Source organism: Xenopus laevis, chromosome 2S, assembly GCF_017654675.1.
Source record: "Xenopus laevis strain J_2021 chromosome 2S, Xenopus_laevis_v10.1, whole genome shotgun sequence".
In the NCBI taxonomy this organism is placed as follows: domain Eukaryota; kingdom Metazoa; phylum Chordata; class Amphibia; order Anura; family Pipidae; genus Xenopus; species Xenopus laevis.
In genome coordinates, this window is record NC_054374.1 from 68,994,510 (window position 1) to 69,012,842 (window position 18,333).

Consider the following 18,333-nt stretch of genomic DNA (forward strand, 5'->3'; position numbering starts at 1 on the left):
TTATAATCATTTACTCTGGTACTAGTAACCCATTGCAAGTAATCAGCAGATTTGATATATTTCTCTGCAAATCTCTGATTTGCTGCTATTGCTATTTATAATGGTTATATAATATATATATAATGCTATTGCTATTTATAATGGTAAAGTTTGGGCCCAATAAACTACAGCACAATCTTACATCACTTACTTTAATTAATATTTATCATTTGGTCCATAAATCAAACTTCTATTACTACTCCATACTAATGCAGACCCATATTGTAATGATACTATAGTCAGATGGTATGTCAAAAAGTAATCATCATTATAAAGTGCAATTAACAATACAATATACAGTACATTCCACCCAAATGTCAAAATGCCGATAACGTAAGCAGTGTCGGACTGGCCCACCGGGATACCAGGAAAACTCTTAACCCAGGTGTCAGTGGGCCCTTTTGCTTCTTACTATGTGTCCAATTTCATTGTCATTCCTTTCTTTATGGGGGAAAAATGCTTAATAATGGAAGAATAGGCTAAGTAAATATAAAAGACTAGAATAATAAAGACTTTGAGTGCGGAGTGAAGGAATAATAGTTTGGAAAGTGGGCCCACGGTCTAAGGATTTCTGGTGGGCCCCTGGCATCCCAGTCTGACACTGAACATAAGAGTATACTCCAATGTTTTGGAGCTAAGTCCTTTATGAAGGGGATCTCTTTGAATTTTAATACTGGACTTGACTTTTCTCACATATTGATAAAGATATATTCCTTCTCATAATTCCCCACCAGGATAATTATAGAACTATGTGGTGATGGGTCTGTAGTACTACAGAGTTCCAAGTCCCAAGTATACGTTTAGTTCCACTGCTGGTTACCCCTTCAAGAGCACATAGGGGGAAATTAAATGTTGCTATTATGGCTACTAAAAAAAAAGGGGGAACACCTCTGCTCCAATAAAAGATATGGAGTAGGTAACCTTAAATGCAGAGTATTGTGCAGAGTATTAACAATATACACAGTAGTTAGTTTTGGCTCACCCAGTGATTGCCCCAAAGGTGCATAAGGCAGCTCTACCCTTGAGTTACCCTAAGGGGGAATGATGATGCAAAGTTATCCAGAAGCTATATGTATGTGATATCTACAGGATATGCATGCAGTGGTGTAACTATGATACAACAGACCCTGCAAACCGGGAGATCACAGAGGAGAAGGTGGCCCAGAGAGGCCTACTGTATGGTTCCCCTTCACAGCCATTCTGGATTTGTCTTCCAGCTGCAAGTGAGCCAGACCCCCCCCCACACAAGATTTTTCTGTGGGTAAGTCCCAGCTGTACACTACTGTAGAGACAGAGACCCAGTGTTCTCAAATATTCTTCATCCAGACAAGAGTGAGATGGCCAGGTTGCAGATCCCCTACCTCATTGCAGAACCACATTTTACTGGTATTTGTAAACGGGACCGCTACTCCAGTTCAGGTGGTGATAATGTTAAATCACAAAACTGCATGTGGCATGAACTGTTACATTGGACTGTGCTACTCACTTTGGAATATTTCAACTAAGGGTACCATAAGTAGGCTGGCTCAGCGCATTTCCAAGACAGAGAAAAGAATTGTGAGGGTTTGCTGACCCTACCATTTATAGAAAATGGTGCCTTAATATTATGTGATTGGTTAAAATTGTTGTGCCATTGTGTTATTATTCTATGAGAAGTTCTCGGTTGCAGTGTGCATAGTTTAGAGTGATAAAAAGGCTGTAATTTTTATATCGCTTTAAATTCTCTAGAAGCGGTACTGTTATGTTTTAGCTGGAAGTGACTGGAATAACATTACAAGCCGCCAGTTTCAAAGTCGGGGGACTGAGTGTTTACTGTCTGTTATATACATCTGAAAAACATGCAACAAAACCCAGCAGGTTTTAAATAAATCAAAATTCCTAAAAGTTCAAGGAAATTGCTCACGAACCCTTCCTGTAAATAATCTATGTTCATAGTTTCTCTTTAATGAGATAAAACTATTAGTAGTTATTCTCTGTTTACAGCTCGAGTTGCCGTCACTTGAACGGATTAAGCTGGTGATGGTTTGGCCACAGAAAGGCCTAAACCTAATTTTTTAGGGGTAAGGAAAAGCCCTATTCTTGATGTCTTTTTAATGGGTCTTCATTATTAGCTTTAATATACAGTATATATATATATATATATATATATATATATATATATATATATATATATATATATATATATATATATACTGTATATTAAAGCTAATAATGAAGACCCATTAAAAAGGGCTGTGGCACACACTTACTGAAGCAAAGACCCAGGTGCTAGTCAGAAAAAATTGTATATTCATGTAGAAAGCTGACGCACACTGGGATTTATCAAAATAAAACTTGTTTTATTGGATCAAACAAGTTTTATTTTGATAAATCCCAGTGTGCGTCAGCTTTCTACATGAATATATATATATATTATATATAGATATATATATATATATTATATATATATATTATATATATATATATTATATATATATTATATATATATATAGAAAGATAAGTAATAAAAAAGAAATGATAACAATAAAACTGTAGCCTCATAGAACAATATGAGGCAGAAGAGCAAGGCAAATAATTAAAAAAAATATAGATATATATATATCTATATTTTTTTTAATTATTTGCCTTGCTCTTCTGCCTCATATTGTTCTATGAGGCTACAGTTTTATTGTTATCATTTCTTTTTTATTACTTATCTTTATATTTAGAACCTCTTCTATTCATAATTTAATCTCTTGCTTAAAATGCTGTCTGATTGCTAGAGTAAATTGGACCCTAGCAACCAGATAGCTGCTGCAGTTGGGGAGCAATTGAACAAAAAGGCTAATATTAAAAGAAATCCACACAAAAAAATAAAAACCGACGACTAGTTGCAAATTGTCTCAAAACTAAACTGTCTTCCTCAGTTCATTTGAATGTGCACTAACCCTTAACTGTTATTCATGTTAATGTTATTTCATATTGACATCGGCAATAGATTCTCTTGGCATGATTCTCTTAAGCTTGACATAAACTCAGAGCTCTGGAATGTTGGGGACATCCAAATGATGTCACTCACAAACAAAGACTAGGCCAAGACAGCACTGTGTGAATGATATCATAAGAACCCATGATATAAAAATGCCAGTAATTCAGCAAGATTACACAATATGCCAGGGTACGTGTTCCAGGTTAACTGCCAATGGTTGGTTTTCTTAGGTTCTCCTATTTATTTTGGGTTTTGGAGCTTGGAGCCTGTTTTCATGCCAAACCAAATACGCAAGCATTCCCTTCGTTTCTTAACAGCAACTGATTAAATTATGCTGGAATGTGCCACCTTTAATGCAGTCATACCCTCCAAATAAACGTTAGGTCATTCTTCGTTTTGCCTCATTTTCACTCCCTTCTGCAATTTCCCCTTGAAAGGAGAGTACAAATATTTATTTCCTTATATGTAATGGAAACTGAGCTGTTAAGAGATATTACTGTTCACCAAAAGTGCATGCAGTGTGTGCTTTTCATGGTAAAGCTTTACAGTCACCTTGCTCTGCTATACCTGTTATACATTATTCTTGCTACCCACAAGTAATACTCTTCCTCACTATAGCCTAGCACCAGGGCACTATGTCACCGCTAAGTGCACCAACAAACAATAGCACTGCTGGTGAATAACCATCCCAGATTTCTAGACATACTGATAAGTAAAGGATGATCTATAAACTGATGGCTAAGAGATAAGAAGGTGAGCTCTTCTGTACTCATGTCTGGCTTGCTACCACTGTGACACGTTGCTAGACAACCATTGCCACGTAATGTGTGTTATTTTAGATCAGGTCCCATTAATTCAGGTACTCTTGTAGCAGGACAGAGTCTGAGTGACCAAATAATAGCAAGTTTTATTTATTTATTTTATCGACATGCTCAAACCATAAGGCATATGTAATAAAGAAATAGACTTTTGCCGCTTCAGTGTCACTGGTTAAATCACCGTAGCTGTAATAATTGCAAAGTGGGCCACCTCACCCCTAAGCACATCGGACTACACAGAGGTGGTGTAAACCACAATGGGTTACAATATGGGTGCAATCAGAGTCGGACCACTTAGACAGTGGGCCCAATTTCCAAACTATTATTCCTCCTCTCCTCACTCAACCTCTTTATTTTTTTAGTTTGTTATCTCTACATAATATACTATATTCTTCCACCATTAAGCCCCTTAAAGAAATAGGGAATGGCCATGAAAAAAGTCAAATGGTTAAAAGCAAGAGTTTACCTGGAATCCCGGTGGGCCAGTCTGACACTGGGTGCAATCCAGGTACAGGTGTGGGTGAACGGCAGCCCGACTGCGGCCTCTGCACACAGTCATGAAAGGGTTCCGTTCCGTTACAGCAAGTGCAGTAGACTCTTTTGTGATTGACTTTCAATCTCACATGCTACTAGGAAGAAATCTAGGGCATTTTATAATTTTTAAATAACACCTTTCCTATTCTGGCTGTATGCAGTTAAAAAAAAAACAAGTTTGCTAGGCGAATTTCATTTTATTGTTATTTTTATTGCTTATTTTTATGTTTGAGCCCTTTATTAATCATATTCATTTTCCTTTCAAGAATATAATTAAGCCCTTAATTATCTAGCAGTTTAAATTCCATACCTGAGAGCTGCACAACAGAAATGTAAACAGTTAAAGAATGCTGCACAATACTAAAATTCATTGTGCAATGTTTTTTTCAAAATTCAAGTTTGTATAATGTTCTACCTGAAATAAAATGAAATAAGCAAGCATTTTCTTTAAATTAATTAAAAAATGAAATATAAATTGACAAAGTTGAATTTTTATTTATTTTATTATTTGCAAAAATTTAAAAACTCACTTCAAAAGCACCTTAATATTCCCATAGACAGCTCCAATGAATAAAGTGCATCCTGCATCACAAGTAAGGGAATGGTTAGGGGTGTGATGCTGCTGAACATTGGTCTTTGTGCTATTTAAGGGAGCACAGAGAATTGTAGCAATTTTACATTAACGAAAAGCACTGTGCAGATGCAGCTTGCCATGTTCTGTTACCTATAATTCAGAATTTTCCCCAGAATTCCAATGCAACAGTGAGTGATCACTTAACCATGTCACTGCAACTTGTGTGAGATGCACCAAATTTGGCCGCAGTTAATGTAAAATACTGTATCTGCATTCTTTGCAAATAAGGGGATTTCTGGACTGGTCTGCAAGGTTAATAATGATTTTTCAGCAGACAATTCAGTTGGCACAAATCAGCTGTATGCAGCCTACTAAGTGCACCCTGAAATTATCATCAGATCCTGGGTTCTCTAGAATCAGCGCAGGCACTTCATCAGAGCAGCTTGGGCTTGTAACAGTCAATTAGATGAAAGGCTCAGAGTATATTTCCCCCCTCCATTATATATCCATCTATTTAGTGTGTTCAATACAATTACAATACAAGTATGGGACCTATTTTTCCGAATGCCGGGACCTTGGGTTTTCTGGATAATGGATCTTTCCATAATTTGGATCTTCACATCTTCAGTTCACTAGAAAATCACGTAAAACATAAATAATTACAATGGGCCGTTTTTGTTTCCGGCAAAGCTTAGTTTTATCTTTGGATCAAGTACAAGGTACTGTTTTATTATTTTAGCAAAAAAGGAAATCATTTTTAAAAAGTGGGATTATTTTGATAAAATAGAGAGGGGGAGACGGCCTTTCCATAATTCGTAGCTTTTTGGAAAATGGATTTCTGGATAACCGATCCCATACTTGTACATGACTAATGCAGCATATAAATATATATATTAGAGCCCATCAAGTGTATCTGTCCTTGTAAAAATGTCTTACATTTTTTCTGTCTGGGGGTTTCTGTGGAAACAGAATACAGGATACAGAATAAAGAACAAATTTTTGTTTCTGGAATCTCTACTACATCATGCAAAGAATGCTAACTGCTTACTCTTTGTGAGCTTTACTTACTTGGCATTTATGCCTAGAGCTATTCTGGGTACATTAATAGCTATGCAAGTTTTTCCTGGTATATTTGCTTAAACTTGGATGTGAAATTTTATTTATAGAAGGGAGACCAGCTCTGTTGGTGTAAGTGCCTCACTCTGTAGCCATTAAACATGTCACGTCAAAGACCTGCAGTAATGTTGTCTCCTGGGCACTGGCCCTGTTCCACATTTAAAACATCACAATCATTAGGTCACCCCTCTCTTGGTGAAACATGCCCATTACAAGCAGCTTGGCAATGACAAGCCAACTTGATTAATCCCTAAAGAATTTTCTGTGAGGATCAAGAAATTACAAATAGTAATTAGGATTAATGTTTGTTTGACTTTCTAAAGGGCAAGTGATATCACTGACAGCCAATAAGTAGCCTTGAACTGCGCTGTTGTTTAACACTTTATGTGCCAGAATTTCATTCTGTATTTCTCATAGATAAATACAGTAGAAATGTGCTTATTTTGCCGATTGTTTCTTGTTCAGTATAATACTCACTATCATGTAGGGCTCTTACACACAGGCGTTTACGGTAAGTTAAAAAGCAGGTTAGAGTGCAAATAAATGCAATTGCAAATTGATTCCATTAAATTCTGCCTGGCTGTACTCACGAGCATTGCGAGTTGCGTTTTACATTTGCGTTTCAGTGAGCGTTTGTTTAAATGCAACATGCTACCTTTTCTTGGAAAAAAAGCCCTTAAAAACCCAAACTACTGTGCAATGACATATGGACTTAAAGGAAAAATATACCCTCTGAACAATGTAAGTTTCTATAAAAATATATTGCATAAAACAGCTCGTATGTAAAACCCTGCTTCATCTAAATAAACCATTTCCATAATGATATACTTTTTTAGTAGTATGTGCCATTGGGTAATCATAAATAAAAAAATAAATTTAAAAATAAGGGCTGCCCCCTGGGATCCTAGGATTCACGGTACATACAAACAAACCATACATGTTAGGTCTAGGGTTGCTACCTGGACAGTATTTTACCGGCCTAGTTGGTAAAATACCTGCCAAGGCCAGGGGCCGGTATTACAAATTTACTGGCAATGTAGTTGGCGTTGCCGGTAAATTTGTAATACCCTTAACAAAAGCCCTTGGCCCTCCACTGGAAACTTACCTTTTATCCGTCTTATGCCCATCGTGCGTCATGGCTCTGCCCCTTTTGCATCACAGCCAGTGGCTCTGCCCCTTTTGAGTCACAACCTGCCCCTTTTGTTCCCGCCCCCACCACTGGCCAAAAAGTTATGTGGCATAGTGGCACAAATTTTTTTTGGAGAGTCCTGACAAGGGGGCGTAACTATAGAGGAAACAGACCCTGTGGCTGCAGGGGGGCCCAGAAGGTATAGGGTCCACACTAGGCCCTAATTAACAAGCAATTTCAACATGTATTGGTAAAACAAGATATCCTCTGGATATTTTGGGCCCAGTGACATCTAGATAAGCTACTGGCCAAGGAAGCTCCATCTACCTGCCTGCCTGATTGTGTTGCCCATTCCTAGCCTGCTTGCATTGGTGTATGTAGGAGCAGCTGCTGAGGGGGGATTTCTAATGACTATGAAGAAAGCAGGGTGTTGCTGGGGGAAAGGGGGACATCACTGGTTATGACTATTTTATTAAGGTTTCTCCAGCCAGTGCCTTCTCCTAATAAATTGTGGGTATTTTACAAATGTACACCCTCACAACTGCCTTATAAATGGTGGTGTGACCCCCAACAAACACTAAGGGGCAGATTTATCAAGGGTTACATTTCGAGTGCATGGGAATTTATTGCAATTTATTAAAAAAAATCAAATTTTTGAAATTTTTGAATAGTATCGAACTCCAAACTCAAATCGAATTCGAATTTCTCAGAAAAAAAACTTGAATGTCAGGAAGGCGGCAAACAACTCTAAATTTATCCCCGGACATCTTCCATAGGCTAAAACAGCAATTCAGAAGGTTCAAAGCAGTGAATAGTCGAATTCAAGTTCGAAAAGGGCCAGTATATGATAAATCTAATTTGAACTGAAACTGAAATCGAACGAGGAACAGGTTTCTCTGTATTGCTTAACCAACAACCACAAGGTACACTGTATTAATTATCAAGCACTGCAGGAGTAGATATTATTCTGTATCATGTAATATAGGCTGCAAACTGTTATAGCAATCACATAACTCCCAACTTTCCAGTTTTTCACGGGACAGTCCCGATTTTGACAGCTCAACCCACAGTCCCAGATTGTTACTGAAACGTCTTGACTTTCTCTTTGATCTCCTGCACTGAACAGCCAGAAAAAGGTACAATGTTTCTAAACCTTAATTGGCTGTTGGCAGAGAGCCCAGAACACGTAGCAGGTACATTTCAATATTTTTGTAACAATTAAAGACTAGCAGGTCTCTTGGGGAAACTGTAACTTGCAGCTTAAAGGGCAATTCACCTTCATTAGCAAAACTGTAATAACACATAAAAACCACAGAATTGTGTTCAAACTTTCATAACCTGTCAAATTTTGTGAAATGAACATGGTAATTAGGGGGTGTGGTCATAACATGGGCATGGTCAAACATCGCTGCGCTCAGCATGGCAAATCCTTTTGCCATGCAAAATAGAATGCAAGGTTCTAACAGCTAAACCTCTACTTATGGATTACATTCCAGAGTTGAACCCCATATTTTGTCAAATATAGTGGGGCATGCCCTACTTTATATGTCAACTAGATAAGGCAGAGATTTTTTTTATTAATCAGGTTCAGTCATTGAGGGATATTTGGTGTTGTTGTACCATTCAGAACAGGCGGCAGGGAGGACTAAGCAGCACAAGCCCCTGTGCTCCGATCAGCCTACCCTTTTACCTTGTGGATTTTGGTGCCTAAAAATTGCTCTTTTGTTTACAATTAAACACCAGTTTATATGATATTCCTTAGTATCACTATGAGCCTTTCCTAATACTAACTACTGCCTGGTATAAACAATGCTGTACACTGGGAACAGGGGTGCTTCGCCAATGAGGCGAGTTGAGGCTGTCGCCTCAGGCGGCAGCGCCCCACTAGGTACCAGGGGCGGCAAAAATGCTGCTCCTGGTACTTTAATAGCGAATTTCCGGGGGAGGGGGGGCAGCACCAACTGCTGCTGCCTCAGGCGGTGGAGGGGCCTGGATCGCCCCTGACTGGGAAAGGAATTTAGCTGTTACTGTGCCAGTTGGCACCTGACAAATGCATCCCTTCCCTCTGCGCTGTTTGTGTTAAGCTCCCAATGAGGGAAGATATATTATGATACACGGAGTACCAGAGCACTGTGGCTTTGTGGGGCTACAATTGTATTGTTATTGTTACTTTTATTACTTACCTTTCTATTTAGGTGCTTTATTCTTCATTTTTCAAACTGTCTCTGGAACCACTGCATGGCAGCTAGGGCAATTGTCTAGAGATTATAGAGTGTCCCAACAATATGATGCAGTGTAAAACCTTCTGAAAACAGAAGGTATTAACTTGTCCCTTGCAATATACATGGCACTGCCTTAATACCAAAAATGAGAGTTTGACTTCACAAAAGGCATTATGGGCAGAGACATGAAAATCACTCCTTTGTGTCCCTATGGCCTTTTGGAACACGGCTTCTAAGGGAAGTCAAACTCTAATTTTTGGTATAAAGACAGCTATGTATATGGCAAGAGGCAAGTAAATACTTTCTGTTTTCAGAAGGCTTTATGTTGCATATCTTGGACGTGAAGGGCTTTTTAGCTCCTTATAGCCTGACTCACTCTAACCAGGTTCGGTTCTCTGCTCCATCAATATTATGTACATGAAGTAATTCACGTTGCACATATGTATTTTTTTTTATAGCTAATTTATTTTGTAAATATATATTATGTATTAAGTATTGGAGGGGAGATTCCTTATTTGGAAACAGGGCAGACTATCTTGACTTGAGCAGCCTTTCTGAAAACTGGGCTGTCTGGGTCAAATCCGGACAAAGGTGGCAACCCTACACTCTTATATCACTTTGTGTATTACATGGAGCAACAACAAGAGGGCATGAGCAAGTAGAAGCCCACAATTATTTTCCAAGACTTGAAGAAGGTCACTGTCTGTGACACTATATATATATATATATATATATATATATATATATATATATATATATATATATATATATATATATATATATATATATATATATATATATATATATATATACACATACATACACATACAGTGCCAGGCCAACACAAACATATGCACAAGTTTGGGCAAGCTCCACCCTTATCCCAGACCCCCTCTGTAACTGATGTCGTTCTCTCCTACAGCCAGCCCCTCCTGTTATTTTCTTCCGTCCCAGCTACAATCACCACTGCTGTTCTCCAGCACTTCTCTCTTTCCAGCTTCTCTCATTTATATATATTTGACCAGTGCCAATAGGTGCATGTATGAAACAGATGTCACTCACACACCTAACAAAATGTTATCAAATCAGACACAATTGCATCAGATGCAGTGCAATTACATTAGGCACAACAAGCCCTAGTGACCTAGGAAAAAAAACTGCCTTGTGAGAAAAAAACATGTGCTCAATATACTAGCAGACATATAATGAGTCCTATAGTCCTGTATATGAAAAAAATACATTTAAATAATATCTGGACAAAATACAATAAAAGAACATAAAATAAATATACTTTTATTTTAATTTAAGCAAAGAGTGTTAGAGAAACAGATATAATGGGAATGCTGTCCTATAGAGCTGACAACCTAAATAATTGTTAGTTTATATTTTTAGTCTTTTTACTTTTAAAATCCCACTGAGCTGTGAAACATTGCACTTTTTTGCATGAACACAAGTGTGAAAATAAATCACAGCTGCAAGACCTCTGAAACAGAATAATTAAAAAGGAGGTGACTGTTTAAATACCTCTCGCTCACTAGACCTTAGGAAATGTACTTTGGTTTAATTGATCTGCCGGGACTTATTTTCCCCTTTCTGTTAGAACTGTACATATCACACACCCCGGGGGGTTGACCTTGCTCCAAATGGCCCCCTGCAAAGTCTACAGAATGCATAATCCAAAAATGACCAAATAAATAAAAATTCTTTGAGTCCAACACTGTAGCTAGTTTAATAGAATAGAATAGATTGAAGGCAGGAGGTTTCATACAAGTTTTTCTCACTATACACCACAGCACTATGCACTATATACAGCATTCCCTTTTATGCAGGTCTCTCACCCATGAAGATTTTTGCCTTTGGCCCCACAGCCTTAATGGTATTCGCCTTGACATGACCCTGACAACAACAATGAAATTATTCTGCTGCTGCTCTGATAATTTTGCAAAAAATCTGCTGCACAACAAGAATTTGCATCCGGAATGTAGTAACAGTTTAGGTATCAAGTTATTAAATAGAATTTATCACTAACACTCTTAAGCAACCCAAACTTCCAGACCTTTGGCCAGTTTTGCTACCCAAGTGTTGGCACACAGTGGTAGATCACAATATGATTATGTAGGGGGACAGTTCGAAAGAATCTGCAACAGAATCCAAGGCTAAATGCAATCCATGGGATTTCCCACCAGTGATATCACATAGAGAAGAAGGGGGATAGTTTTGAGCACATACACGTGCCAACTCACTCAAACCTCAGGACAACTCAGTCAATTCAGTAGCATTCAGTTCTGGACTGGCAACCTGTGGACAAATGCCAGAGGGGCTGCTGTAAGGTGCCTAGACAGTCACTATTTAGTGGGCTGATGTGGGCTGTTTGGGCCTCTGCATACTAGAAATGTCAGGGCTTATTTTAAATACCAGTTCACATAACTTTTTTTGTTTAACATTGGATATGCTTTGATTTGACTTCTTTGTTAAGTGAAAGTCTTTTTTTTTTTGATGCTCGAAAACTCAATAAAAAGACTTGAAAAAAAAGAATCCCTGATCAGATCATGGTGGCATTTCTATGACTCCAGTTCCACCCAAAACTTTTTATTGTCTGTGCCTGTTTATCCATAAAAAATGCTCCAAATAAAAAGTTCATAAGCTGATGCTGCACCCTAAAACAGATTGGGTCTTGGCAAGTGTATGATATTATGTAGGTTACAAAGACCCGGATCACAGGAGCCCAAGTAACACAAATTATGCTGACTGTATATTCAATCATTAAAGAGGTTGTTCACCTTTGAGATAACTTTTAGTATGATGTAGTGAGTGATATGCTCTTCACATTGCAAGCGGAAAAAGCCCTACGCTGGTCCCAACAAAAACTCTATACACAAACTAACAAGCCCACCCGGTTATTAGCACGCCGCCTCAATAATAGACTTGATTTTACTCCAATAACCATGATCCAAGGGACCTCGTGTAGACTAATTAGATCAATCAGAGCTATTGTGAAGGAATTCTCACAGTATTACTGTAAACTTTACTCTAACAACCTTAAACCTTCTAAAACGGCAGTGCTCCAGTTTTTACAAGAGTGTAATCTCTGCCGCTTAACCCCTGAACAAAGTAGTCGACTTGAAGCTAAGGTTACAATAGAGGAAGTGATCTCAGCTACATCTTCCCTACAATTATCCAAATCACCAGGTCCTGATGGCTTCTCCGCTATTTATTACAAAAAATTCATCCATATCTTAGCCCCTTACATGACTAATATGTTTAACGGTTTACTCTCAGGAGAACATTTTACCCCAGTTTCATTACTAGCTAATATCTCCCCTATACCCAAACACTCATCCGAGCCAACAGAATGCCGGAATTTTAGACCCATATCAGTGTTAAATGTTGACATTAAGCTCTTAGCAAAAATCCTAGCTACTAGATTAGGCCCTATTATGCCCCACTTAATTCACAATGACCAGGTGGGATTTGTACAGGGCCATCAGGCCTCTAATGCAGTACGACGGCTCATATTGCTGACATCTCGTGCCAAGTCAACACTGCAACCAGCTATGATTCTCAAACTAGACTTTAGAAAAGCATTCGATTCAATCTCTTGGGCTTTCCTCAGGACCTCCTTATTAAACAGGGGTTTTGGTCACAATTTTCTTGCATGGCTAGTGGCCCTGTACAAATCCCCTACTGCCCGAGTTCGTATTGGTTACAACATGTCTGAATCTTTCCCAATCTCAAGGGGCACCAGACAGGGTTGCCCCTTATCCCCACTGTTGTTTAACATAGCCATTGAACCTCTAGCAGAGACAATCAGGACTAACCCAGATGTTAGAGGCCTCAAAATTAACGATAGACAACACAAAATTTGCCTTTTTGCGGATGACGTGACCCTCTTTCTGACACAGTTTATGACGTCCCTGCCTAATCTTTATAGCATATTGACCAAATTTGGTAATCTCTCAGGATTGACTATTAATCCAGAAAAGACTGAGGCTCTTAATATAGGACTTCCTCATGATGTAACCAAATTGCTCACCCTTAACTTCTCATTTCAATGGCAGAAAACATCAGTCTCCTTTCAAGGCATCCATTTGACCAATTCCTATGATACATTATATAAAATAAACTATTCCAACATATATCGCAAACTAGGCAAGTGCCTAGAAGATTGGAGCAAATACCACATTTCATGGATAGGTCGCATTTGGGCTGTTAAGATGACACTATTCCCTAAATTATTGTATTCCTTTAGAGTGCTCCCCCTATCGCTTAACCTCCATGATTTAAAAAAATTTGAATCTAAGATTCTCAAATTTATATGGAACAATAAATTTCCCAGGGTAAATAGGAATATACTCTATAGATCCTTATCTAATGGTTGCTTAGGCCTACCCAACCTCAGATACTACCACAGTTATGTCAACTCCCGACTTTACACTGCACCTCGGACCCCCCACAGTGGGTTGCTATTGAGAATGCCTTTGCTGCCCCATATGATGCCTCATCATTCCTTTGGCTACCCAAGAAATTTCGACCTAAAACTGAGTCCTTGCTTAGCTTGTTCCCTACACTTATGGGATATAGTTTCCCGTAAACACCCATTCACTACCCCTCACACACCTGCTGCAACCCTATTGGGTAACCCAACTTTCCCAGCCGGATTGCAAAAAAACCTCTTTCACAGGTGGATACTAAATGGGCTGGTATCCGTAAAATCCCTAATAACCACCAGAGGTCCCTACTACTATCCAATATCTCTTAGATCATTAACTTCCAGATTCAGAGAGATTCAGAGCTTATCAGGTTTTGCATTTTATACATAAATGTTGGAATACCACCAAATCTCACAATATGTCCAGCTCGTTCTATGAACGTTGGGAACGTTGGTGTACTAAAGGTGTAGCCCCTGAAGGAGCCATTTCAATTCTATACTTACAATTTAACACACCAGCCAGCTTACTAGATTTACCGTATATTGCTAAATGGGAAATGGATATAGGGAAATCATTACCTGAACAGGATTGGTTACAGCTTTGGGACAATACAGGCAAAAGCTCTATCAACACAGTGATGTTGGAAGCGGGTTATAAGGTGTTATTTCGTTGTTATTTAACCATAGTAAGATTAGCTACATTTTATCCCGATTGTAACAATACGTGTTACAGGGGTTGTCCTGCGACAGGATCCATGTTCCATATTTGGTGGACGTGTCCCATAGCTGTGAGATTCAGGATACGGATTTATACCCTTATTTTCTCCGTGTTACATCTCAACTTAAAAAGAGACCCATACGTTGCCTTATTGGGAGCTGTGCCCCGTGACGTCCCCCGGAAACAGGTCCGCTTACTTAATCATAGTTTCTTGGCCGCCAGACAGGTTATTGCTAAGGCATGGAAGTCACCTTCTCTGCAATATAACATGGTAAAAATGAAACTAGATTGGATTCTCGTTAATGAAAAACTAACCAGTATCCACCTAAACAAGTACCAGACCTTTGTAGATATCTGGCAACCTTGGATAGATTACAGATTTCACGGTACCCTACCGGTCTCTACACTTTCCTTGCAAGAGCCTTAACTGACAACCCTTTTGACACGGGACCAATCATAATATCATAATATTTAACACCACAATCTGCTCATAATTGATATGGTTCATCTATATGGAAATTACCTAAAGTTGCTATGCTAGTATCTGATACTGTTCAAAGTCTCCATGTATATGCTGTAACCCGCATTTGATACACCTGACCATTCGACACGTGTCTATTTATTGGTCTAACTTACTTTATTTTCCTTTTTTTTTCTTTTCATTTCATTCTTATTTCTTTTTCGTTAACAACTGTCTTCGATTTATTTGTCTCTTGTTATATAATATATGCAATATAGTTTTGCTCTGTTTCAATACATAATGCTAGACAGACAACTGATCTATACAAATCTTTTCTTTTTTCTTTTTCTTTTTTAATTTGTATCATCTTCTCACTGAAATATACTTCCTGTATCTCCTTATATATGCATAGTGATGATGTCATTCATTTTGATATGTATGCCACACCATTTTTTCTTTCCTATGTCAATAAAAATATTGAAACAGAGAGTGATATGCTGAGACAATTTTCAATTGGTTTTCATTTTTTTATCATTTAAGGTTTTAACTTTAGTTATTTAGCTTTTTATTCAGTAGCTCTTCAATTTGCATTTTAAGCAATCTGATAGCTAGGGTTCAAATTACCCTAGTAACCATGCACTGATTTGAATAAGAGACTGGAATATGAATATGTGACTACCTTGAATTTTTACTCCATTTTCAATGGATTGCAAAATTTGAAAAAATAACGCTTTACATTTTCCATAGACAGCTCCCATTGTCTTTCACATAAACCCAGTAGGTTTAAAATGCTGGAGTTTCACATTTGAGCTTTTCTGTGCGTCATAAATATCATTTATACAAGCTTTTGAAAGCATGAATTCAGTTCTTTTAAAGCAAAAAGATTTTGATTTGCGGCAAAAATACATATTTGAGCATAGATAAATCACCACCCACCCCCCATTATTCCTACATTTTATTATAGACTTTTTGAATATGTATTGTATGTTTGGCACCTGCAACTGAGGCTAACTTAAAAAAAGTGCTGGTATTTATACACCCATGTCTGACCCACTTCTCTCTGATGTCACAAAAGGGGAGGCCATCACTGGAGGCTGAAACAGGGTATAGTTAGGTCACGGGTGAATGGGTGCATGGTGAAATTCAGTCCAACCCACTAGTAAACCCATGGATCCCACAAGCTTTGGACTCACGCGCACATCACTGTTGTGTGTAGTGATGGGCGAATTTGCGACGGCGGAAAATTCGTGAAACGGCGCCGGCATCTCGTTTTTTACGCCAGCGACGTTTTTCTTTGCCAGCAAATTTTCGCAGGCATTTTGCGAATTTATTCACTGGCGGCAAATCGCGCAAATTCGCCGCAAATTTTTTTCCTGCCGAATAAATTCGCCCATCACTAGTTGTGTGGTCTTGCAGTTTGCTTTAGTGGGCAACTAGTCATATACTGTACTAAGCTGGCCTCAATTATAATAATATAATAAGAATATATGATAAATATATGTATCACACATGAAATTGTATTCTTGTCACTAATCAGAACACATAAAAGCTACATACCCTTCATCCAGAATGTTCGGGACCTAGGGATTTCCCGAATAAGGGGTCTTTTCACATCTCCGACATTTAGCCTACTAAAAAATTTAAACATTAAATAACCCCTATAGGATTGTTTTGCCACCAATATGGATTAATGCATCAACTATAAGATACTGGTTTATTATTACAAAGATAAACAAAATCATTTTTTTAAAACTTTAATTATTTTCTTAAATGGAGTCTATGGCCTTCCTGTAATTCTGCACTTTCTGGATAACTGGTTTCTGTATAACAGACCCATACCTGCAGGACCCTTATCAGAAATTACGGAGGGTTTGGGGTGGAAATACAACATTTTCTGGGCCCCTTGGTCCCCACCGACCACAGTAAAAAGGCCACACAGACATCACCACTATAACAGTAAAAACACCCCCTCAAAAGTTATAAAAAGATGTTGGTCACCAGGGCCACCTCCTCAAGTTATAAAAAGTCATTGGGGGTCACGGGCCCCTACAAGTCAGAGCCCACTGGTGTTGAGTGGAAGGTCTTCTTCATTCTTCTCTTCTTCTGCTCCATTCCGCTACTTTGGTTTCTTTTAACTGGGTTTCCTCTTCTGTGGTTCTATTCAGAGGCTTTAGTGGATCCATTCGGCAGCTTTCGGTGCTTCTTCAGTGACTCAAGGGGGGCCTGGCTAATCTGGGAAGTGCAGGACAGATGGGCCCCCTTAAAGCTTAAAAGCCCCCAGTGCCCCACTGATGGCAACCCTGCTGTAAGGAATTTGCTTCCTCTTTTGGCAGATGCTGTTACTATCAAGCAGGTAGATTAACAAGGATAACAGGTGACTGGCAGGGGGATCCTGGGGCTGCTAACGCTTAGGTAGCAGCCCAGATGCCCCCCCTCCTGCTCCACGCTTAAAAGTCAGTGTCGGAGCGGGTCAAAGGGGGGCAGCATCCCTAATCCAATGAGCTGAATAGTGCTCTCTGCACTAGCAGCAGGGTCGGACGCCAGGAAAAAACTCGGTGGGCCCTGCCGACCTAGACCCGCTCCCTGCAACTCCCTAGAGCTGAATTTCCAAAATAAACCCAAGAATTTCAGCTCTTAAAGTTACAAGAGGCGACTTTTTGCTGCCCCTTTAACTGGCCACTCAATGTTGCCTGAGACCAGGTTCTCATGGCAGGAGCAGCCCTGGCGACTGGAGTTATCGGAATGTTAACTGCTGATTGGTTGTTCTGGGTTACAGCACTAATGAAACGTTGATGCTGTGTTAGTAAATGGAGCTTGGTTAGATTTACTTCGATCCTTTGATATAAACAGAGCACAAACGGTCTGTGCCATTGTCTAGTTGAGCAGTGCGCATGGTGAGATAATTTCAACATTTTGCAGGATGACTTTTCACATAATTGGAACTTACCTCATGTATCCCAAGAATGATGGATGAATTGCAGGGAGAGGTTATATGCAAAGATATATTATTATAGGGACTGAATGGTCCAACCCTCTACACTTTGCATATTTTTCTTATACTGCTGGCAGTTTGAGCCTGTTACCAGTTTCAAGGACACTCACATTCCCTTGATGTCTAGTACTGAGGTATGTCTGCTGCCTTAACCCTAAACATGCCAGAGGCTGTTTAGTATGTGATACAGTATGCATTTTAATGGCATGATATACTGTAATTACCTAGTTTCTATATTAGGCACCAAATAACAACAAAATTAAAAATAAAGTTGCTTCAAGGGCATGTAAAGGCAAAAAAATAAAATCCTATTTTTACTTGAATGAAAAAGAAA